Here is a 25,330-nt window from a genome sequence, read left to right as displayed (position 1 = left end):
GGGTGCGCTAAATTTTTGGCCTTAACATATGTGACCACATAGTGAGATGACGCAAAGAGAGTTTGTTTTCTCTATCCAAACTATTATTGCTATGAACCTTTATCAGATTCTTTGAAAAGAATTAACCCCTCTTGAATAAGCCCCCAGACATTTCAGGGCTCTCTTGAGCCCTTGCTCATGATAAAAGAGAGAAAGACAGGCAGACAGAAAGGGAGAGAGAAAGAGAAAGGAAGGAGGGGGAGTTCCTTTTGTGGCTCAGCAGTTAATGAACCTGACTAGGATCCATGAAGATGCGGGTTTGATCCCGGGCCTCACTCAGTGGGTTAAGATCTGACATTTCCATGAGCTGTGGTGTAGGTCACAGATGTGGCTTGGCTTGTTGCTGTGGCTGTAGCATAGTCTGGGAACTTCCATGTGCCACAGGTGTGGCCTTACAAAGCAAAAAAAAAAAAAAAAAAAAAAAAAAGAAAAAGAAAGAGAAGGAGGGAGGGAGGGAAAAAAAAGAAGAAAATGGAAAGAAGGAAGAAAGAATATGTTCCATTTGTATCATCAGCTCTAGATTCTGGTCCTTCTATCCTTCTACTCTTTGCCTTTATTCTTTTTTTTTTTTCTTTTGTATTTTTAGGGCCACACCTATGGCACATGGAGGTTCCCAAGCCAGGGGTTGAATCAGAGCTACAGCTGCCAGCCTATGCCACAGCCACAGCAACACCAGATCCAAGCCACATCTGCAACCTACACCACGGCTCACGGCAACACTGGATCCTTCACCCACTCAGCGAGGCCAGGGATCAAACCTGTGTCCTCATGGATGCTAGTCAGATTCGTTTCCCCTGAGCTGTGATGGGAACTCCTCTGCCTTTATTCTTTTCTGGACACTTTCCAGACCAGAGGGGAACAGCAACCTGCAGGCTGAATGGCTCTTGCCAGCACTGCAGCTTCTCTAAGACCGAGGATTGGGTCTTACTGCCCCTGCCTCTTTGTCCTAGTTAACGCACACACACACAGCTTGAGGAGAAAGCCATAGAATGAGTTTTGAGACATGTGCATTTGGATCATGTGATCTCAGGCTCAGGTCCCCTGAGAGTCTCTGTTGCCCCAGGAGACTGAAGGTGATTTTTGTCTCCCTGAGGGCAAATGGAGGAACTGTTGAAATTACACACAGAAAGTTTATGGAATGGAGATTCCCAAATACCAGTCCCTACCGAATCCTGATCTCCTCCGTAATTTTCATGTGACTTCCTTCTTTTCCAAAGGAACCAGAGAAGGGGCTAATTGAAAGGGGGCGGGCCTCTGCAGCTGTGGGCCTCTCTACAAAGGGACTGAAGGAGATGATTTAATGTGTAGCAAGACTACAAAGAGACAGAAGCCAGCAGCCCCAAGTGTACCTGTTCAGGCAGCATTTTCATTATTCTGTTTATTATTTTATGTATACTTTTATATGAAAATGTTCAATATAATATAATATTACAGTTCACTGTTTTTTTAAGCCTGATTACTACAATAATTAGTTTTTTCTTTTTCCTTTTAGGGCCATGCCTGTGGCATATGGAGATTCCCAGGCTAGGATTTGAATCAGAGCTGCAGCTGCCGGCCTATACCACAGCCACAGCGACTCAAGATCTGAGCCACATCTGTGACCTACACCACAGCTCACAGGAACACCAGATCCTTTTTTTTTTTTTTTTATTACTCAAATGAATTTCTCACATCTGTAGTTGTATAATGATCATAACAATCCAATTTCACAGGATTTCCATCCCATAACCCATGCATATCCCCCACCCCGCAAACTGTCTCCTCCAGAGACCATAAGTTTTTCAATGTCTATGAGTCAGCATCTGTTCTACAAAGAAGTTCATTGTGTCCTTTTTTCAGATTCCACATGTCAGTGAAAGCATTTGATGTTGGTGTCTCATTGTATGGCTGACTTCACTTAGCATGATAATTTCTAGGTCCATCCATGTTGCTAAAAGTGCTGGTATATCATTCCTTTTAATGGCTGAGTAATATTCCATTGTGTATATGTACCACATCTTCTTGATCCACTCCTCTGTTGATGGACATTTAGGTTGTTTCCATGTCTTGGCTATTGCAAATAGTGCTGCAATGAACATCAGAGTACATGTGTCTTTGCGAGTCATGGTTTTCTCTGGATAGATGCCCAGAAGTGGGATTGCTGGATCAAATGGTAGTTCCATGTTTAGTTTTTTGAGGAATCTCAATACAGTTTTCCACAGTGGTTGCACCAATTTACAACCCCACCAAGAGTGTACTAGGGTTCCTTTTTCACCACACCCTCTCTAGCACTTATTGTTTGTAGACTTTTCGATGATGGCCATTCTAGCTGGTGTAAGGTGGTACCTCCTAGTGGTCTTGATTTGCATTCTCTAATCATGAGTGATGTTGAACATCTTTTTGTGTGTTTTTTGACCATCTGTATGACTTCTTTGGAGAATTGTCTGTTTAGATCTTCTGCCCATTTTTTGATGGGGTTGTTTGTTTTTTTGGTATTGAGCTGCAAAAGGTGTTTATAGATTTTGGAGATTAATCCCTTGTCAGTTGATTCATTTGCAAAGATTTTCTCCCTTTCTGTGGATTGTATTTTTGTTCTGTTTAGGGTTTCCTTTGCTGTGCAGAAACTTTGAAGTTTGATTAGGTCCCATTTGTTTATTTTTGTTTTATTGTCAATACTCTAAGAGGTGGATCTGAGAAGATGTTGCTGTGGTTTATGTCAGAGAGTGTTTGGTCTATGTTTTCCTCTTAAGAGTTTTATCGTGTCTGGTCTTATATCTCGGTCTTTGATTCATTTTGAGTTTCTTTTTGTGTATGGTGTTAGGGAGTGTTCTAATTTCCTTCTTTTCCATGTGGCTGTCCAGTTTTCCCAGCACCACTTATTGAAGGGGCTGTCTTTTCTCCATTGTATATTCTTGCCTCCTTTGTCATAGATTAATTGGCTGTATGTGTGTGTGTTTAATTCTGGGCTCTCTATCCTGTTCCACTGATCTATATTTCTGTCTTTGTGCCAGTACCATATGGTTTTGATGACTGTTGCTTTGCAGTATAGTCTGAAGTCCGGGAGCCTGATTCCTCCAGCTCCATTTTTCTTTTTCAGGATGTCTGGCTATTCTGGGTCGTTTGTGCTTCCAAACAAACTTTAAAATATTTTGTTCAAGTTTTGTGAACAATGTCCTTGTAATTTGATGGGGATTGCACTGAATCTGTAGATTGCCTTACGTCATATAGTCATTTTGAGAATATTAACTCTTCCAATCCAAGAGTATGGTATATCTTTCCATCTATTTGTGTCATTTTTGATTTCTTTCATCAGTGTCTTAATGGTTTTCAGAGTACAGGTCTTTTGTCTCTTTAGGTAGGTTTACTCCTAAGTATTTTATTCTTTTGGATGCGATGGCAAACGGGATTGCTTACCTAACTTCTCTTTCTGATCTTTTATTATTAGTGTATAGAAATGCCATCAATTTCTGTGTATTAATTTTGTATCCTGTGACTTTGCCAAATTCATGGATGAGCTCTAATGGTTTTCTGGTAGAGTCTTTAGGATTCTCTAGGTTTAGTATCATGTCATCTGCAAATAGTGATAGTTTTACTTCTTCCTTTCCAATTTGGATTCCTTTTATCTCTTTTACTTCTCTGATTGCTGGGGCGAGGACTTCCAAAACTATGTTGAAGAGTAGTGGCGAGAGCGGACATCCTTGTCTTGTCCTGATCTCAGCAGGAATTCTTTCAGCTTTTCACCATTGAGAATGATGTTGGCGGTGGTTTTGTCATATATGGCCTTTGTTACATTGAGGTAGATTCCCTCTATGCCCGCTTTCTGAAGGGTTTTTATCAGAAATGGGTGTTGGATTTTGTCAAAGGCTTTTTTCTGCATCTTTTGAGAGGATCATATGGTTTTTATTCTTCCGTTTGTTAATGAGGTGTCTCACACTGGTGGATTTGTGGATATTGAAGGATCTTTGCATCCCTGGGATAAATCCCACTTGATCATGATGTCCAATCCTTTTCATGTATTGTTGGATGTGGTTTGCTAGTATTTTGCTGAGGATTTTCGCATCGATGTTCATCAGTGAAATTGGCCTGTAGTTTTCTTTTTTTTGTGGTATCTTTGTCTGGTTTTGGTATCAGGGTGGTGGTGGCCTCATAGAATGAATTTGGGAGTATCCCTTCCTATGCAATTTTTTGAAATAGTTTCAGAAGGATAGATATTAGCTCTTCTCTAAATGTTTGATAGAATTTGCCTGTGAAGCCATCCGGTCCTAGACTTTTGTATGTTGGAAGTTTTTTAATCACAGTTTGAGTTTCAGTTCTTGTGATTGGTCCGTTCATCTTTTCTATTTCATCTTGGTCTAGTCTTGGAAGATTGTACCTTTCTAAGAACTTGTCCATTTATTCTAGGTTTTCCGTTTTATTGGCGTATAGTTGCATACAGTAGTCTCTTATGATCCTTTGTATTTCTGTGATGTCCGTTGTTCCTTCTCCTTGTTCACTTCTAATTTTATTGATTTGAGTCCTCTCTCCTTTTTTCTTGATAATTCTGGCTAAGGGTTTATCAATTTTGTTGATCTTTTCAAAGAACCAGCTTTTCGTTTCATTGATCTTTTCTATGGTTTTCTTTGTTTCTATTTCCTTGAGTTCTGCTCTGATCTTTATGATTTCTTTCCTTCTACTAACTTTTTTTTTATTACTCAAATGAATTGATCACATCTGTAGTTGTATAATGATCATATCAATCCAATTTCACAGGATTAGGTCTTGTCTGTTCTTTTCTCTCGAGCTGCTTTAGATGTAAAATTAGCTTGTTTCCTTGAGCTTTTTCTTGTTTCCTGAGGTGGGCTTGTATTGCTATAAACTTTCCTGTTAGAATGGCTTTTGCTGCATCCCATAGGTTTTGGAGTGTCGCATCTTTGTTATCATTTGCTGCCAGGTATTTTTTAATTTCCTCTTTGATTTCTTCAGTGATCCATTGGTTGTTTAGTATCATGTTGTTGAGTCTCCACGTGTTTGTGTTTTTTGCAGATTTTTTCTTGTTGACTTCCAGTTGTATAGCATTGTGGTCAGAAAAGATGCTTGATGATTCCAATTTTCTTAAAGTTGCCAAGGTTGGATTTGTAGGCCAGGATGTGATCAATCTTAGAGAATGTTCCATGTGCACTTGAGAAGAATGTGTATTCTGTTGCTTTTGGATGGGATGTCCTATAACTATCTATTAAGTCCATCTGGCCTAATGCATCATTAAGGGCCTGTGTTTCTTTATTGATTTTCTGTCTGGTTGATCTGTCCATTGCTGTAAATGTGATGTTAAAGTCCCCCATCATTATTGTGTTATTGTTGATTTGTCCTTTTAAGGTTGTTAGCAGTGGCCTTATATATTGTGGTGAACCTATATTGGGTGTGTATATATTTGAAATTGTTATATCTTCTTTTTGGATTGATCCTTTGATCATTATGTAGTGACCTTCCTTGTCCCTTAAAATATTCTTCATTTTAAAGTCTGTTTTTTCTGATATGGTTATTGCTGCTCCAGCTTTCTTTTGATTCCCGTTTGCATGGAGTATTTTCTTCCATCCTCTCACTTTCAATTTGTATGTGTCCCTAGAAGTGAAGTGGGTCTCTTGAAGACAGCATATATATGGGTCTTGTTTTCACATCCATTCAGCCAGTCTATGTCTTTTGGTTGGGGCGTTTAGTCCATTAACATTTAAGGTAATTATTGATATGTATGTTCTTATTGCCATTTTATTAATTGCTTTGGATTTGTTTTTGTTGCTCTTTTTTCTTCCCTTCTTCTTTTGTTCTCTCCTCTTGTGGGTTGATGACTATCTTTAGTGTTGTATTTGAGTTGATTTTTCTTATTTGTTCATGTATCAATTGCAGATCTTTGGTTTGCAGTTATTCTGAAGTTTTGATGTAAGAGTTTATATGTATATGAGATTGTTTTAAGTTGTTGTTCTCTTAATTGCAATTTCATCTCCAGTGTCCTGCATTCATACCCACCTCTTCTCATGATTTCTGATTTTGATGGTATAATTGTGCATGGATGATTTCGTATCTTTACTGTGTATATACCTTTACTGGTGAGCCTTGTCATTTGTGGAATTTTTGTTTCCTGTTGCTGTCTTTTCTTTCCTGCCTAGAGAAGTTCCTTCAGTATTTGTTGTAAGGCTGGTTTAGTGTTGCTGAATTCTCTCAACACTTTTTTGTCTTTTTGTTTATCTGTGAAGCTTTTAATTTCTCCTTCAAATCTGAATGAGAGCCTTGCTAGGTATAGTAATCTTGGTTGGAGGTTTTTTCCTTTCATCACGTTAAGTATATCATGCCACTCCCTTCAGCAACACAAGATCCTTAACCCATTGAGCGAGGCCAGGGATCAAACCTGCCTCCTCATGGATACTAGACAGGTTTTTAACCCCCTGAGCCACAGTGGAAACTCCTACAATAATTACTTTTAAAGGAAAGCGAATGAATTGTTTGGGCTTATTCCCTGCCATTCCAGGCTAATTGGCAGTTTCCATTTGAGGTAAACAGATTCTGAAGGCTATAAGGGCTGTCTCCCGCATTTGTTCATGGGCACATGTCTCAGAGTGGGCTCCCCTAGGAGCAGACAAGGGTGTAAATGCATGTGGTTTCCCTTGGGAGGTGACCTAAAGAAGTGACTGTATGGGAGTGGAGAAGTGGCAGAGGGAAGGAAACGTAGAGGGTGCCTAATTGAGTCCGTCATTGCATGGCTGCTGGGGAGCTTGAGGGAGGCTCATAGAATTCACATCATAGTCATCCCACCTAAGGGGGTGGAGCTGGGGTGTTCATAGGCCAACTCAACTCATTTTGAGAGCTGTTCCTGGGGACATTTATTCTTCAGTATTTCCAGCCTGCAGACAGAGAACCCTTGGGGCCCAGATGCAGGCACTTGCAGTAGAAGCCATTGCCTTGCATGGGACTGGTGAGCCCCAAGAGGAAATGGGTCAGGCACCGACAGTATTTGCACACACTTAAAAATCTGGGATCCGTAGAACATCCCTCCTTTGTAGTGATGTGTTTCTGGTTTTTTTTTTTTTTTTTTTTTTTTTGTCTTTTTGCCTTTTCTAGGGCCACTCCTGTGGCATATGGAGATTCCCAGGCTAGGGGTCTAATCAGAGCTGTAGCTACTGGCCTATGCCAGAGACACAGCAATGCAGGATCTGAGCTGTGTCTGCAACCTATACCACAGCTCACAGCAACGCCGGATCCTTAACCCACTAAGCAAGGCCAGGGATCAAACCAGCAACCTCATGATTCCTAGTCAGATTCGTTAACCACTGAGCCACGACGGGAACTCTGTGTTTCTGTATTTCTCTCTCTCTCCAGACTGTGAACTCTCTGAGGGCAGGACCATATCTCGTTTTCACGCCCACTGTCCTGCACAGATTTGGCCCAGAACAGCTGCTCAAGCACACATCTGCTGATGGACTGAATGAATGATCAAGGGAATAAGTGACTGATGATGTGAAAATACATAGCACAGAGACGTAAACTCAAATGCCGACAAGAGTCAGGATGGTTAAGTGAGTAACAGTTCAGAAAGAAGGAAAATTGGAAGGTGGGACTTTGGGCACATGGAGAACACATGTCCTGTCAGTGGGGACAGCTGCTATTCAGCTTTGAGTGACTGTCACTTTGTGGGAATTCTATCCATGACAGCTGGACCTCTTGACTTTTTAAAAAAGAAAAACCTAGGAGTTCCCGTCATGGCTCAGTGGTTAATGAATCCGACTAGGAACCATGAGGTTGCAGGTTCAATCCCTGGTCTTGCTCAGTGGGTTAAGGATCCGGTGTTGCCATGAGCTGTGGTATAGGTCGCAGACGCAGCTCGGATCTGGCATTGCTGTGGCTGTGGCATAGGCCAGCGGCTACAGCTCTGATTAGAACCCTAGCCTGGGAACCTCCACATGCCATGGGTGCAGCCCTAGAAAAGACAGAAAGACAAAAAAAAAAAAAAAAAGAAAAAGAAAAACCAACCCAGACTCTACATTATAAACAATTGCTCCTAGTTGGGTTTGTTTCCACTGCTCCAAGATGGGAACTCCCCACATTATGTAAAATTTCTTGATTTTTTAATTTCTTTTTCTTTTGTTTTTTCTTTTTCTTAGAGCTGCACCTGTGACATATAGTAGTTCCCAGGCTAGGGATCAAATCTGAGCTACAACTGTCAGCCATAGCCACAGCTACAGCAACACCAGATCCGAGGCACATCTGCGAACTACACTGCAGCTCGCAGCAACCCCGGATCCTTAACTCACTGAGAGAGGCCAGGGGTTGAACCTGGATCATTATGGATACTAGCTGGATTCATTACCGCTGAGCCACAATAGAACTCCTTGATTTTTAAATATGGTCAATGATATAAAATATTTGAAAATGAGAGATAGGTCCCTCAAACACGTCCAGGTGACATAACTCTATTGCCAGGAATATGTGGTCACCCCATTACTTGGAGCCGAAGCAGGACATAGCACAGAGTACTTCCAGAGAGAGGCAGAGGCTGCCCAGGTCCCCAGAGGTCCCCATAGGGTGTGCTCTTGAATGTTCATGGATTAGTAACAAGAATAGTCTGGTAGGGAGTTCCCGTCATGGCTTGGCAGAAACAAATCTGACTAGCAGCCCTGAGGACGCAGGTTCTATCCCTGGCCTTGCTCAGTGGTTTAAGGATCCAGCATTGCCGTGAGCTGTGGTGTAGGTCGCAGACATGGCTTGGATCTGGCATTGCTGTGGCTGTGTCATAGGCCGGCAGCTGTAGTTCTGATTCAACCCCTAACCTGGGAACCTCCATATGCCACCAGTGCAGCCCTTAAAAAAGACAAAAGAAAAAAAACAGAATTGTCTGGTAGGTTCATGTCGTTCCTTAGGCAGGAGACTTGGGTTCTAGTGCTGGCAGACTTGGGGGGAACAGCCTTCTATTCCTGAATCTGTCAAGGAGGAGCATTAAGGCCTGACCTCTCTTGTGGGAAAGGTTAATATGTTGATGAATGGGACAGTCCTTTATAATCTCCAAGCCCAAGTTTGGTTGGTGTCCTTCCCAGAACTCTCCCTGCTACCACTGAAGGCTGTTTACAGAGCATAAGGTTTTTCAAGGCTCTCTTCCCTTCTCTCCACTAAGGCCTCTGAGCCTGCTCTGGTTGTCAGACTCCTATTTGGGGGCCTTTGCCAGGTGTCTGGCAGCTTCATGGGTGGTGTGCTCAGCCTTGATGTGCCCCTCTGGGCTGCCACCTTCTGGACCCCTCAGCCTGGGTTTGCAGCCTTGAGCTCATGACTCAGAGAGGCGGCTATGAATTTAGTTCCTGCTTTGGAGGCACTCACAGCCCAGGGGAGGCAGAACCTACTCCATAACAACACAGATGTTAAGGATCAGCGGCATTCCTTTGTTTACCAAGCCCCATTCCTTTTCTTCCTGGGCATGTAGCCAGACTCCCTTGCAGTTGGGTGAGATCATGTGACTGAGTTCTGACTAATGAAATGTGGGCAAAAGTATTGTAGACTGATTCCTGGCTTGGCCCATGAAAACCTCCTGTGCAATTCTCAACATACTTCCTCTTTCACCTTCCACTGGATAGATGGGGAGAACTCCAAGACCTGAGAGAAGTAGGAGCCACAAGATGAAAAGGGATTGGGTCCCTGAATGCACAGAGTAGAAATTTCCAGTCTCCAAGTGAGATGGGTTGTACTGTGATGTGGGGAACAACCATTACTGTGTCATGCCACTGAGACTTTGAGGTTGTTTCTTACATCAGTAGCCTACCCTGACTGATATAACGCCCGAAGAGGAGGTGTCGTGCAAACTACCCCAGGAATCCTTGGGCCTCCTGGGGAACTCTCTGCTGGGGGAAGGGCTGGACTCTGACTCAGAGCTCATTAAGGAAGCTATAGGCTCTCTACCAGGGCAAGAGAAGTGTGGAGCTGGGGAGTTCAGATCTGCTTCCGCATATATTACAGTAAACACAGTTAAATGGATTTTGTGATGCCCTTTGAGGTGGATAGAAAGAACTTGAGGCATGAATAATTGTTTCCTGGAGTTCCTGTCGTGGCGCAGTGGAAACAAATCCTACTGGGAACCATGAGATTGGGGGTTCGATCCCTGGCCTCGCTCAGTGGGTTAGGGATCTGGTGTTGTTGTGAGCTGTGGTGTAGGTCGGATCTGGCTTTGCTGCGGCTTGGATCTGGCATTGCTGCGGCTCTGGCATAGGCTGGCAGCTACAGCTCCGATTTGACCCCTAGCCTGAGAACCTCCACATGCCGTGGGTGCAGCCCTAAAAGGAGAAAAAGACAAAAAAAAAAAAAAAAAAAAAAAAAAGAAAGAAAGAAAGAATAATTGTTCCAAGTTGTAGGGAGAGCTGCATTTTCCCATCCTCCAGGAATTCACGTCTCAGTGGTGTAGGGTTGACTTTACTTCCTCAGGGATAAAGATGCTGAGTTGCCCTTGGCAAATGGCTCTACTTCTGAGAGTCACTTTTCCTGCTCTCTATGTGAACAGGTGACAGTAAGCCTGGAGATCCTCCTGGCAGACAGAGATCCCTGAGCCCGAAGCTCCACCAGCAGCTTCTGTCCTGCTCTTGGGGATCTGGACAGACAGTACGTGTTCTCTACCCAGATCAGATCTGCCGCAGAGGGAGACAGGAAGCAGTTCAGTCTCACATCATTTGGGGACAGATGTGTTCAAGGAGTCAACCTCTTTTCTGTATGTTTATACCATCGACACATTCTCCAAGGACTGGATTATGAGGTTCAGAAGTCTGCTGTGGCTACTTCTCACAGAAGGGAGGCTGTTGGAGCCCTCTAGATGGATGACAGCTGGAGAATAAGGCATAAGAATCAAGGCAGCTTCTGAGGGGGTGGGATGGGACAGATCCCCATATTTTTTGCAATTTCTTTGTCCCTCTATACAAGACTTAAATTTCAGGGAGAGAATCTAGTTATGCAAAGCATGAGACAGCCCCAAAGAGATGCACAGATTTCTAGGACCCCCCAAAATTCCCTGGGGATGTTCCACTTTGCTGATACCACTGTAGGACTAGAGAAGGTGGCCTTTGTCATTCTCATGATGGTTATACTCTCCAGGTGTGTCCCCCCACCCCAACTGTTCTGAACACCATGGTAACAAACCAGTACAACACAGCTATAGTGCCCTCCTGAGTGATGACTGTGAGCCTGGAGGCTCCGAGGTGTATTTTCTAGACGTAGCATCACTTGGCAGGTCCAATCCTCAGAGCTGCCTGAGATCTCTTCCTGGGGTGGGACTGGCTTCGTTCTATTTCCTCTTCCTCCCTCGCGAAAGGGCAAACAGTGCATCCTTTAAGGTGTTGTTGTTGTTATTGCTGTTACAGATTGTGCCATCTTCCTTGGCCAGGTGCCTTGGTGTCTCTCAATATTAACAAGTAATCTCAAGGCAACATTTGAACCTAGACATGTGAGTGATTCCTCCTGCCTATGCTGGGAAAATGAGGGGTTACAGGGATGTGGGATACCAGATGGCTCTGAGAAGAAGCCCTGTTTCAAAAGTAATTATGCTGTCCCAGGAGAACAGCATAAACCAAACTCTCTGAACAAAGAGGCCCTGGATTAGGCCCTGGGTTTGAATGCATCAAAACAAATTATCAAGATTGTAGTGTTTCGCCACGGTCTTCTAATGCTTCACTGTTTGGTCATCTGGGCTGTGGCATCTGGAGGCAGGCACCTCTCTGTAAACAGAGTGATTTCTGCACATGGGTCAGGGTGGATCTCTCAGAGCAGAGAAAATCAAATCAGAACAAAGATCATGCAGGGAGAAAGAGAAGGTTTAAAGGGGGCAGTCTCGGTAATGTTTTACTTTATTTATTGAATTTTTTTTCCTTTTATGGTCACACCTGTGGCATATGGAAGTTCCTGGGCTGGGGTCAAATCAGAGCTGCCTATACCACAGCCACAGCAACACCGGATCCAAGCCACACCCGTGACCTATGCTGCAGCTTCTGGCAACGCTGGATCCTTAACCCACTGTGCTAGGATGAACCTCTGTCCCAGTGCTCTAGACACTGCACCAATCCTGTTGTGCCACAGCAGGAACTCCTTACTTTCTCTTTAAACAGTCTTAGGTGTGATAGCCACTGTAGACTGCTTATCTCCGAAGGCATTTATAGAGTGCTTCCAATTTGTGAGGCATTGGGAGGGATGGATGAAAACACAAATACAGAGCAGCCCTATTCTCAAAGGAGTTATAAACTAGGGATACTGATAAGTAATATTTATAGGATGCTATGTAGCTTACAAGACAACTTCAGGTGAATGTTATGCCATTTATCACAGGTATTATTCATTCAGTATTTTTCCTGAGTTCTTCAGGAAATTGAAGCTCAGAGAGGTTAAGCAACTTAACCAAGTTCACAAAGCTTTGTTGGTAAAGAGACTAAATTTGAACTTGAACACTCTGCCTAAACTTCTCGCCTATGTATCCAAGGAGACAGACATATATACAAATGATGCGAAGGACTGTGTGAATCTTAGCGATTAGGAAGGAGGCAAGTGCTGTGAATGAACCATGATGTATTCAGCATAAGCTGTGATGCTGGGGTGGAGAAGGTATATCCTTCATCTCTCTACCTCCTTCCTCTAATCCCCTCTCTACATGCTGCAGAAATGATCTTTCCACAATATAAATCCAATATGGTCACTTCCAATCTTACAACCCTCCATTGGCTTCTCATTACTTTCGTGGGAAGGTTGGTGTTGCACACTGAAGATTTGCATGTTACTGTTGTGTGGTTTGGTCCAGCTGTGGTTCTCAATGGTAGCATGAAGGAGGAAGATGTTTAATGCCTCCAAGATTGCATTATTGCCAACCAATGTGACAGAGAGTTGAGGAGTGAGGCAACCAAGTAATGACAGTTCATAGCATCCAACTGATGAAGGGAGGAGAAGGAAGATAGGAGGGCCTCAAGGTTGGGAGAAGAGGAGAGGTTGATGGATTGGAGGTCCTGATGAGATTGAAGAGTGGTTGCAGTGCAATGCTTGGGCAAGCAAGCTGGGTAGAAATGATTTTTGCGGAGGTGGGGTGCATGGATTAGTGAGTTTGGAGGAAGCAGTCTCAGATGATAAGTTTAGGCAATGATCCTCCTAACAGGTGACTGGTAGAATAATAACTCCCTCCCAATGATATTCATGTCTTAACCCAAAGGGTTCATGAGCAGGTGGAAGGCAGGTGGCACTCATAAGTTGGAAAATGCAAGAAAACAGATTCTCCCCAAAGCCTCCAGAAGCAACACAGTCTTGCTGACTCACTTTGGACTTCTGACCTCAAGAACTATAAGAATAATACATCTCTACAATTTGTAATTTGTAGTTTGTTACAGCACAAGTTTGGAAACTAAAAAAGTGACTGAGAGGATGGATAAGAAAGTATTTGGATGACTCTTAATATACTGGATCCTCTATTTCTTGACATACTCATCATCAACTCAACTGGTGCTTCCAGAGGCGGACATGTGTTTCTCTATCGAACTCCTTCCTCCACCATGTGCAGCAATCATTTAATTTCAAAGCTCTCCCCACTCTCACCACACCTCTTACCTCCTCTTCCTACCTGGCTATCAGCAGTTGATCTGCCTCCTGAAATCAGTCGGAATGAAGTCAACGAGTTGGATTGGAAACTTCATTGAATGAAGGAGAGTTTCCAGGAGGTTACGACAAAGATGGAGAAAGGTAGGTACAACTTGTCTTAGTCTCAAAGATGCAGGAATTTTTTTTGGTGTGTGTGGGGCTTCCTTGTGCAGACCAGAAAACCTGCTAGACAAATTCTAGAGGAGATGTAGCACTGATGCAGGAATTTTTAAAGACAGAGAAGGCATATTGGTCTTCTTGGGATCCTCAAGTCTATAAAAAAATCATGCTCTATATGGGAAAATGAGAAATATTATTTTTAGATCTTTGAGAAGGAGGAAAAGAGAAGCCAGAATGAGGAGAAGGAAGAAGAGGAAAAGATTTAAGAGAGAGAAGTCTTCAATATGGAAGAAGGCTGGGGACCATTTGTGATGATGGGGTAACTAAAATAGCCTTTAAGAGCAGTTGTACTTACGTATAGTTTTAAGTCATTTGCCCCCCCCCCCTTTTTGGTCTTTTTAGAGCCTTATTTGCAGTGTATGGAAGTTCCCAGGCTAGGGATTGAATTGGAGCTGTAGCTGCTGGCCTACACCACAGCCACAGCAATGCGGGATCCAAGCCTTGTCTGCAACCTACACCCTAACGGCAGCACTGGATCCTTAACCCACTGAGCAAGGCCAGGGATTGAACCTACAATCTTCATGGATGCTAGTCAGATTCATTTTCTCTGAGCCACCACGGGAACTCCCAATCATTTGCCATTTTATTTTATGTATCTCATGGCCATGGCTTTCCAGTAGTTTTGGCAAAATGTTCTACCTTCTTGCTTATATCAGTGGGGTTTTGGATATTGAAGATGGGATTTGTTTTTACCTGTGGATAAACTTGGTATGGAAAAATATGGCAGGAATCCAGGCTGAGGTGAGCATCCAGCCATCCATCCACCCATCATCTATGTGTCCATCATCTACCTCTCATCCATCCACCCATCCATCCATCATCAATCACCTATCACCTATCACCCATCCATCCATTTACTATTATCCATCCATCCATCTATCATCTATTACCTATCACCCATTCACCCATTTACTATCATCTAGCCAGCCAGCCTTCCATCCATCCACCCGTTCACAAATTCATTTATTCAGCAAACACTCATTGAGCATCTGTCATATATACTTGACTCTGTTCTGGGTCCTGGGGATACTGCAGTGAACAAGACAGACAGATACCCTGATCTCAGGAGCTTCCAAACAGTATGAAGGGCAGATCAAAGTAAAGTACCTGAATAGATTACCAACATACATTCCGACTCTGATAAACACTATGAAGACAATAAAACAGGGAGATGTTATAGAGCAGTGGCTCCCAACATGTTTTTTTTTTTTTCTGTTTTCCTCACAGTGTGCTGAAGTTCCCAGGCCAGAGATCGAACCCTCACCACAGCAGTGACCCAAGCTGCTGTGCCAGATCCTGTTGTACCACAGGGAAACCCCAGTCACTCCCAACATGCTGTTTCTGGACCAATAGCATTAGTACAACCTGGAAACCTATGAGAAATATGAACTCTCAGGACCCATTCCGGGCCTATTGAATCAGAAACTCTGGCGTTGGGTCCCCGAGTCCATAGTTTAAGCTCTCCAGGTAAATCTGATGCATGCCTAAGTTTGAGATCCACTGTTGTGGGGAGTGACCATATAGTTACCTGAGGAAGGGTGGTCAGGGAAGGCTTCTCAGAGAAGGTGACATTTGGGTTGAGATCTCATTGACAAGAGAAATATAGCCGTGTAAGCCTAGAAACATGTGTTCTGGGCAAAGGGAGTAAAAAGGGAAAAGGCCCTGAGGCAGGAAGGAAGTTTGGGGCTTCAAGACCCTGTGTGGCTTGAATATGGTGTACAGTCATGCACATTAATGGTAAAAGACAGTACTATGGAGTTCCCTGGTGGCCTAGTAGTTAAGGATTCAGCATTGTCATTGCTGTGGTGCAGGTTCAGTCCCTGACCAGAGAACTTACACATGCTTCAGGTGAGGCCAAATATATATATGTATATATATATATATATACACACATATATATATATATATACATATATATATACACATATATATATTAGAACCATTCGGGTTGTTCTTTGGATATTTGTTCTATATAGAGATGCATATATAGACATCTCTATATAGAGATGTGGTCTTTCCCTATTTGTATTGGAAGATACGTAGCAGAATTCTTCTTAAAAGTAAAACAATTAAGTTAAATCATGTAAGTGATACCCATGTACATTTTCCTTCTAAGTGGATTTCTTGGTCTCTTATGAAGCTGCATGTTGTCTTGGGAAGGGCTCGGAGCCAAGGGACTTGGGATCTAATTTGGTCACAGTCTGGCCTCTGAGCCTCTCTGGGCCTCATTTCTCCATCCACAAGGTCAGAGGGAGGAGAGGGTAGGAGGACTCAGCTAATCTGTCCCCCGAGCCAGGAGACTGCTGACATCTCCTCGAGGGGCAGTCCAGCTCCCCTCCAGCCTCCCTCGACTCCTTTCCTTCTTCCTGATTCCACCTTGGGCAGACGAGCCTGGGGCAGGGCAGGAGGAAAGGGACACGTGGGTGCCCTCGATTACCATCCAGGCCAATCTGTTCTCCATACGTGGTAATGCTGGGAGCTGAAGTCCCTGCTCTTAATGGCAGTTTTGCTGTGTAGTTGTTGTCCTGTTGAGCCCAATGGGTTTTGTTTTGTTTTGTTTTGGCCGAGCCTGAGGCATGTGGATCCTGTGCTAGGGATCAAACCCAAGTCACAGCAGTGACAACACCGAATCCTTAACCACTAGGCCACCAGGGAAATCCTCCAACAGTGAACAGCTTTCTTTCTTACAAAAACAGATGTCTTACGAAAAGAACACTCAACAGAGCTGCAAAATGATGAACGTGGCATTTGGACTGGACTCTGCAGGACTGGGGAAACAGAGAAGGTACCAACCTGGACCTTGTCCAGTGGGAAGACCCTGGTGCGGATCCTTTAACTTGGCCTCCCTGAGCCTCTGTTTTCTCATCTGCAAAAGGGGGGCAATACCTCTTATGCTGCATTAAGTAAGATGATGTCATGTGTGCAAAGTGTCTGGCATACAGTAGGAGCTCAATAAATGTCAGTGCTTGTCTTCCATCCCTCCCCTGGGGGTGTGGAAATGGCTGTCTCCCTGGGCTGCCAACGAGCCCCTCTTTGCCCACCACTCTCTGGGTTTGTTTTGCTTGTGTAGTAATTAGGCCCCAGCAGCTGAGAGTATCCAAACCACAGCCTTATCTTTTCCCCAGGCTGCTTCAGTTGATAAAGGGTTGGGTGGTGGATGACAGCTTGTTTATCCAGGGAGGCTGTAAAATATTCGGTTGTGCGAACACACAGAACAGCTCATTTGTCTTGTCTTTTGTCTCTGCAACCGCACAGTTCGGAAGGGATGTTCCCCTCCAAACTTACCCACTGCCTGCTCCTCTGAGCGTTGCTCAGCCTCTCTCTGCCCACCTCCGGAGGTACCAGGGCTGCCGCAGCCCTTCCCTCTCACCTCGCTGCCCTCGAAAGAGCATCTACCACAAGGGCTCCTCCGCTGACCACTCCCAACTCAGACTGCTCCCCTGAGCATCACACCGGACACCACCACCTGGATGTCCATAGCCCCCACTCACTCAGCCCGTCCAAGGTAGAAGCCGCCTCCCCCCACACTTGCTCTTCTCTGGGTCTCAGCCACGGCAGCACTGGCCACCTTCCTCCTTGGGCCTGAAACCTGGGAGTCCATCCTGGACGTCGTGCCCTTGCTCGGCCCCACATCCCAATGCCCTTCAGGCCCTGTCCTTACCCTCTTGCAGATCTCTCTCCTGATCCTCCTCGACCAGCCTCGGGAAGGCATCTGCATGGCTGCACCCGGGGGATGGTTCCAGAACACACAGCAGACTGTATCAGCCCCTCTTCCCTGGCCCGAAGTTCCGAGGGCAGGTGCCAGGAAGAATCTGCGATCATCCCCAGAGGCCGTGGGAGGCAGGAAGTAAACTCAGGCTTTTGAGGAAAAAACAAACCAATCAACAAAACCAAACAACAAAACATCCTGGCCTTCAATTCTGGTGCCACCTCATATCAGTGCTATTTCTGACACTATGTCAAATCTCTTTGGAATTCATTTTCCTCATTTCTGAGAAGGGGCCAATACTTCCTGCCTCCAAAAAATTGCTGTGAAAGTTTAGATGAAGCTGTCCGTGCGGTAGATGGCACAGTCTGATGACGCTGAGGCACTTCTCCTGTCCGTCCCTTTGAACAGTACTCTGCACTTCTCCGAACCCTCTCTTAGATCATTCCTTCCCTCTGTTCATTCATTCCACACGTGTCTGTCATGTGCCTGCTCTGAGCTGGGGACAATGCTGGGCGCTGGAGTGAAGAACTGGCCAGACTCAGTCTTATCTCCCCTTGTGGGTGTTACACTTTGGAGGAGGGGAGACACAAAAAGCAAGGAACAAACAAATAATATAATATCAGGTAGTGTTAAGTGCCAGGGAAAAAAAAAATCAAGCAGGATGGGCATGATGGAGACCAGGAACTCCATAGAGAGACTCATGAGAAAAAGGGTCAATAAACGAGCCAGAGAATAATGAAAATAATTTACCAACTATGGCACATGCTTGTGAAGGAAGGAAGTGTGGTTGAGAGGATTTTTTTTTTTTTTTTTTTTTTGCTTTCTTTAGGGCCCACCCATGGCACATGGAAGGTCCCAGGCTAGGGGTTGAATCAGAGCTGTAGCCACTGGGCCTCCACCACAGCCACAGCAATGCCAGATCCAAGCTGCCTCTGGAATCTACACCACAGCTCACGGCAGTGCTGGATCCTCGACTCACTGAATGAGGCCAGGGATCCAACGTGAGTCCTCATGCATACTAGTTGGGTTCATTTCCATGGCGCCACAACTGGAACTCTGAGAGCGTTAAATATTTAAAATGTCGAGGCTGTGCCTTGTGTGATGGTAAATAGCCTACCGCCAGTGACCCATTCTTTCCTCCAGTTTCTCTTTCCTGTGTCTTCATTTCTCCCCCTCGGAGGCCCTTCCCACCAACGTTTACTCAAGTCCAAGTCTTTGCTTAAACACACCTTTCTGCTCCAACCCCAGGCTTTCCTCCATCTCCAATCCTACCTTACTTCTCTCAGAGAAAACTTCTAAAGAGTTGTCTCCGCTTCCACAATTTATTCTCCTCCTCACTTCAGTCTGGCTCCTGCCCCAAGAAGGGTCCCAGAAGCTGCTTTCTCTGAAGTCACCATGACCTCTATGGTCACTGAATCCTTTGTGTTCTCACATCCTGTCTCTTGGCCACATTCAATATTATTCTGTCTCCCAGAGTTTCCGTGTGGCTCACTGGGTTAAGAACCCAATATAGTGTCCATGAGAATGCAGGTTCGATCCCTGACCTCCCTCAGTGGGTTAAGGATCAGGTGTTGCCGCAAGCTTCAGTGTAGGTTGCAGATGCATCTCAGATCTGGCATTGCTGTGGCTGTGGCTGTGGCTGGGGTGTAGGCAGGCAGCTTTGGCTCCGATTCAACCCCTAGCCTGAGAACTATATGCCACAGGTGTGGCGGTTAAAAAAATAAAAATTATTGTGTCTCCAATTCTCAATACATCACCACCTCTTCGTGTTTGTTTTTTTCCCACTTGTCTGCTTACTCCTTCTTAGGCTTTTTTTCCTCTTTCTTTCCTTTTTCCTTTTTCGGGCCACACCTGAGGCATATGAAAGTGCTTGGTCTAGGGGCTGCGTCCAAGCTACAGGTCTATGCCATAGCTGCAGCAATGCCAGATCCAAGCCACATCTGTGATTTATGCCACAGCTTTGGCAGCGCCAGATCCCGGACCCACTGAGTGAGGCCAGGGATCGAACCCACATTCTCTTGGACACTATGCTGGGTTCTTAACCCACTGAGCCCAAATAGGAACCCCCCTTCTTTGACTTCTTTGCTGACTTCTCTTCCTCGGCTGGTTCCTTAAATGTTGGGTGTCCCAGAACCCATCCGGGGCCCCTTCTCTCTCTGTACATTATCCCTCAGTAATGGTTCCAGTTTCCCTAATTTATGTCCTCAGCCCAGTTTGCTCACCTGGTCCCCTGGCTCATCTGGTCTCAGTTCATTCCTGGACACCTCCACCTGGAAGTCCCATGGGCATCCTAGACTCAACAGGTCCAGATTGGAGTTCAGCATCATCTACTCCCGCTCCTCCAATCCTGCTCTTTTGTTTCTCCCATCCCAGTGGGTTTCACTACCATCCAGCTCTTGTATAAACCAGAGCCTTGGACTTCACCAGTTCCCCTTGACTCCTCCCCCACCCCCATATCTGCTGGTCATCAGGTCCCGTCTATTCTCTTGACTAAACTGCTCTCAGATTTGTCCCTCTCCCATCATTTCCTGTGCCCTCTTCCCTAATCCAGCATCTCCTGCCTGGACAACCGCATAGGCTTTTCCTCGTCTCCACCTTTGTTCCCTCTGACCCATCCTGCACATAGAAACCAGACGGATCATCCTAAAATTCAAACCTGATGGTATTCCCTCTCCTGTTAAAAGCCCTTTAAGACTCTTCATTGCCTGCAGGATAAAAGCCAGATTCCTTTCCTTTGCACCCAGGCCTGCGGGCTTAGTTGCTACTTATCCTTCTGCCTTCTTCCCTCATCTGTCTGCTTTCACTCCATGTTTAGTCACGCCAAACTTTGTCCAGGGGCTCTGACTTGCTAAGCTAGCTCTCCTCCCTCACTTGGGACATCTTCCTTGCTCTTCCTTCTAATGGATGCTCTGTTCTCATCCTTTTCCCAGTTGGCTGAACTGAGGGGTTCTGGCAGATGAGCCATTCCAGCTCCTCCTTCTGTAGATGAGCCCCCGAAGCCCAGAGAGGAAGAGTGATTTGCTGAAGGTCACCCATCATGTCCAGCGCACTTCATACTAAGCAGAACAACCTCCCTTCTCTCCCTCCTTTGGCCACGATGGGAGGGAGACTTGGCATTGCCTCAGACCCTCCCCCAAAGATTCTGCTTCTTTTTGCTGCTGGAATCAGAAGGATGAGCCAGTGGTAAGTTTTGCTGAGAAAGGGTTGGAATAATGCAGGATCCTTTTGCCTTGGATTTCTGAGGCTCAGGCCCTGGTGACATGCTGGCTTCTCCTGCCACGATTCTAGAACTCTCACAATTCTGCCCCAGCTTTTCCTCACCCCACTTCTAATGCAGACTTTCACCTGCAGACACCCCTGCCCACTTCCTCTCACCTGAAGTAGCTTGAGTCTCTCAGTTGTCGTTGGTACAGCCTGGCTGGGAACAAGTCAGCTGATATTTGAGACCAAGAGAGCTCGGGCAAAGTGTCAAATCCTGATATCCTGAGCTGAGTTGGGGTTGATGTCAGGGCAGGGTCTATCAGTGAACCCTTTGGCCACAGACTGGGTTGGTAACCAGGTCATAGATGAGGCCCTGTCCCTGCCACAGACTGAGCCCTGATTCTGGCTATAGACTGAATCCTGACTCTACACCCAGACACAGCTCTGACTCTGCTTCCAGACTTGGCCTTGATTCTGATAATAGACTGAGCCTTGATCCTCATCCTAGACAGGGCCCTGGCCTTGGCTCCAGACTGAACCCTGACCCTGGCCCCAGGCTGTGCCCTGATTCTACTTCCAGGATGAGCTCTGGTCCTGCCCCTAGGACTTGTCCTAGACAGAGTCCCAACCCTGGCCCTGGACTGAGCCCTGATCCTGAGCCAGGCTGTGCCCTGACCGTGGACTGACCCCTGCCAGCCACAGACTAGACCTGCAGCTGTGGGCTCCTGGTGAGAGGGTAGCTGACTCAGGGCAAACCCCTCCGTTAGGGGAGGGGCAGGGAGTGTCTTTTCCTGGGAGAAACAGGACAGGATTGGCCTTCAGTGTTATTCCATTCTTGGATTTGGGGGGTGTTACAAGCTGCAGAAGAGGCAGGCTCAAAGGACTGTGGCAAAATCACATCTGGTGGAGCTTCCCAGCCAGTTGAGCTCCCAAATAATGGAGAGATTATTCCTGCCGATATCCATCAGGCTGAGATCGAGAGCATTTCAATGAGAAGGTGCTTTAACGACTCTTCAAGGATTTGGGGCCTAATGAAGCACACATCAGAGGACGATTTAATCTTTCCCTCATAAAACCCTCACAACAAGGAGATCAACTTCAGAATCCAAATTCATCCTGACATCAAAATGTGAGCTCAAGACAGTCCCGGATCACTGATAATTGTCTGGGCTAATTGCTGTGGTCTTGGGGGGTGTTTAAGAGCAACCAAGGGGGTGGGTGGGTGTGGCAGAGGGTGTCCAGGGACATGCTGGGCTGTCCCCTGTAAGGCCCCTGGAAGGAGCTGACAGTGGTGACATTGGAGGATAAGACAGAATAAGGTGAACGTGGGGCAGTAGCAGGTTCTGCTTGGCTGTGGCCGGCCTATCGCCGGCGAGGTGAGCCCTTCTCCCCACATCCCTCTGCAAAGGGATTAGTGGTCAGCAGATAGCCCACAGCCACTTGCCTAGAGGGAGCCCTAAAGGTGCCAAGAAACTCCTGTTTCTAAGCCATAAATGTGACAACAGAGCTTATGAGATCTACTATGGAGAAAGCCAACCGGAGGCTGCAGAGATGATCTAGGCGTCTGTGGGGGTGGATCGCCGTCCTAGAAATGTCCCTCCAGCTCTCTAGGGATAGAAGTGGGGGCCTCTGATCATGGGCCCCTCATGGGCTCCTCATGGGCTGCTCTTCCTTCTATCCACAGCTCTCTGTTAGCTGGGGTCTCACCCACCACGGAAGTGACATCCCCTTCTTCTCTCAAATGCTGAATCTTGCCCATGTCTCCTGTTGCAAAGATATTCTTTCTTTTACACAAAATTAATTGATGCCAGTGTGAGGGGTGGGGGATCATGAACATATAGGTCCCAGCCACTAATTTCAAAAGGAAACATATTTTGTAATAATTAGATGGCAAAAAGCTGGAAATGATGAGAAGCAAACTCAGTCGAGCCCTGGCTGGTGCATAATATAATCATTTATACTAAATTTATGTCCATAATGTGCTGTGCAGCCAGGGAAGATATGAGATAAAGTAATGGGACCCTCCTCCCACTTTTTTTCTTTCCATTAAGAGAAGACAACATTCTTAACGGAAAAAAAAAAAAAAGAGAGAGAAGAAAAAATTTCCCTATAGAAAAAAATTTAAAACTTAAAAAATAATCTGTACAGTGAAACACAGAGTCAAAGTTAAAAGAAAGCAAAGACTGTGAGAACATGCTTGTGGCATATACAACAAAGAGCTACTATGCCAGATATAAGAAAAGTTTCTGCAGATCCAAAACAAAAGATAATAGAGAAGCAGGCAAAGCATGTGGCCAGGTACCTTCTAGAAGGGAAAGACTGGACAACAACAATGGCCTGGAGATGTTGCTCAGATCTCCCTTCAAGAGAACCTTCTGTGGAGAGAAGAAGTGATTGACAGCCTTAAGCTAGAGCATCTTTTGATGCTCACACCAGACGATGCTTCCCCTAGGCTGTTCCAATGACCAAGCACAGAGGGTTTTTTGAAACAGCCACCTTGGAAACTCCCCAGTGGTCTGATGGAGGCTTTCTCAGAACTGTGCTTCTCTGAGGCCCTTCCTACCCAGTCCTTCCTTCCCCTCTTCCGTCTCAAGGTCCAACCTGCACTTGGTCCCACCTCCTCCTCTGTCCTTTGTTCTCCAGAGGAATTAATCCCAGGAGGTTCTTGCTTGTCTAACCCCATCTTGGCATCTGCTTCACAGAGGATGTGAATTGATATAACCACAGGTCCATGTAAAAAGCTAGTCAGCCTTACTCATAATTGAGATAGTACAAATTAAATGGACGTTTTCAAAAGATCATTAATATCTTGTTTCGGGAGGGAGGGACAGAATGACTCACTCTCCCATATTGTGCGGATGCCAAGAGTATAAAATATACATATTCATTGAATCAGCATTTTACTTCCAGGAATCTATTCTATAGAATATAGACATATGGGTCTAAAGATATTTGTGTTCATCACGGCATTATTTATATTAGCAAGAAACTTGAAAATATTCTGAATATGCATTAATAAGGAACATTTGCATCAGTTATGAAGTACCCAGGCAGTATAATTGGCAGCTGTTTAAAAGAAGGAAGTCAAGCTATATGACATGAAAAGATGTTTGTGACACCCAGCTCAGTGAAAAAATAGCAAAACAGAAGGATATATTGTAATGCCCTTTGAGTAGGAAAGCCCTTCTCTAAATGAGTTTATATGCATACAAATTGGTGAATAAGTGCAAACATCTGGAAAGGTAGATGCTAAATTACTAAGATTATTTGTCTTTTGGGAAGAAAGTGAGATTGAGGATAGCTATTAAAGGAAGTCCTCACGTTTTTACTTTTTTATTTTTCAGATGTTTGACAGTGAGCATGGATTGCTATTTTTAATTGAAATGAGCAATACATAAGAAGAAGGAAAGACCTCCAGAGTGTAACTGCCAAAATAAGGATCACTCTACTGGGATGCTGTGTCCATATTCCACTCACTCAGCTCAGAGTGTTTGGATTCTCCTGGGAATGGCCTTCAGTGGCAGTTAACAGCATGAGAAATTTGCTCTTATTCTTGTTTTTATCCTTTAAAATTACCTTTACAAAAATGTTAATAGGAAGCAGCATTGCCCACGTTGGTCCTTGCCTGATGGACCATCCCTGACTCTGAATATGCTTTTACTCCTTTAAAAAATCATGGAGTTCCCATTGTGGTGCAGCGGAAACGAATCTGACTAGGCACCATGAAGTTGCGGGTTTGATCCCTGGCCTCGCTCAGTAGGTTAAGGATCTGGCGTTGCTGTGAGCTGTGGTGTGGGTCGCAGATGCGGCTTGGATCTGGCATTGCTGTGGCTCTGGCGTGGGCCGGCGGCTGCTGCTCCGATTCGACCCCTGGCCTGGGAACCTCCATATGCCATGGGTGTGGCCCTAAAAAGGACAAAAGACCCCCCCAAAAAAAATCTGCCTCCAGCCCCCGCCCCCCTGCCCCTGCCTGGAAGGCAAACATGCTATCACTGGAGATATTGTGGGGACACACTCAGGCTCTTGGGCCTCAGTTTCCCCATCTGAGTTGGAAGAGGTTGGACTAAATGGCCTCGATGATCGGCGAATGTTTTAGGATTCCAAGGCCGCCAGCATAGGGTTGCTGTTCTTGGCATACTCTGGACAGCTTAGGTGCCAGAGAAACCCACCCACGGTCCTCAGCCAGCATAGGGTTGCTGTTCTTGGCATACTCTGGACAGCTTAGGTGCCAGAGAAACCCACCACGGTCCTCAGCCAGACCTTCAACCACTGGTTCACCTCCCCTCGAATCACCTCCCCCTGCTCACGCCCCCCCACCCCCTCCACTCCAATGTGAGTCACCCAGCTGGGGATGAACGTGCCCTGTGGCCATGTCCTCCTCCATCCATGGGCCCAGATGGCCCACGCTTTAAGGTCTCTTATTGATTCTTGCATGATCTCTGATCAACTAGTTTGGATTCCCATTGCTTTTTCTCTATTGATCACTTGGGTTATAGAAGCTCAAATGACCACTTGATCCTGCTTCTCCTGTGATCCATCCCTTCACATACTACACCTGCAGAAAAAGAGATACCGAACCAACACAGCTACACACTCGTAACCCCGAGACGAACCCTA

The 25,330-nt window shown here is 45.4% G+C and overlaps 1 long non-coding RNA gene across 3 annotated transcripts in view; it reads left to right on the top strand.

The window, feature by feature from the left end:
* LOC100520338 overlaps positions 1-24,454 on the top strand; it is a 159,956-nt gene extending 135,502 nt beyond the window's left edge. Inside the window, exons 4-7 of one of the 3 annotated variants that reach the window (XR_297849.3) lie at positions 13,621-13,725; positions 16,500-16,588; positions 20,443-20,695; positions 24,058-24,454. This is a non-coding gene — a long non-coding RNA (uncharacterized LOC100520338). Of the gene's footprint in view, positions 1-13,366; positions 13,726-16,499; positions 16,589-20,442; positions 20,696-24,057 lie in introns of all 3 variants that reach the window. The other 2 variants (XR_001300969.2, XR_001300967.2) reach the window with 2 other exon arrangements.

Source organism: Sus scrofa, chromosome 17, assembly GCF_000003025.6.
Source record: "Sus scrofa isolate TJ Tabasco breed Duroc chromosome 17, Sscrofa11.1, whole genome shotgun sequence".
Classification (NCBI taxonomy): domain Eukaryota; kingdom Metazoa; phylum Chordata; class Mammalia; order Artiodactyla; family Suidae; genus Sus; species Sus scrofa.
Note: the sequence above shows the minus strand (reverse complement) of the source record. Positions and strands in the feature narration are given on the sequence as shown.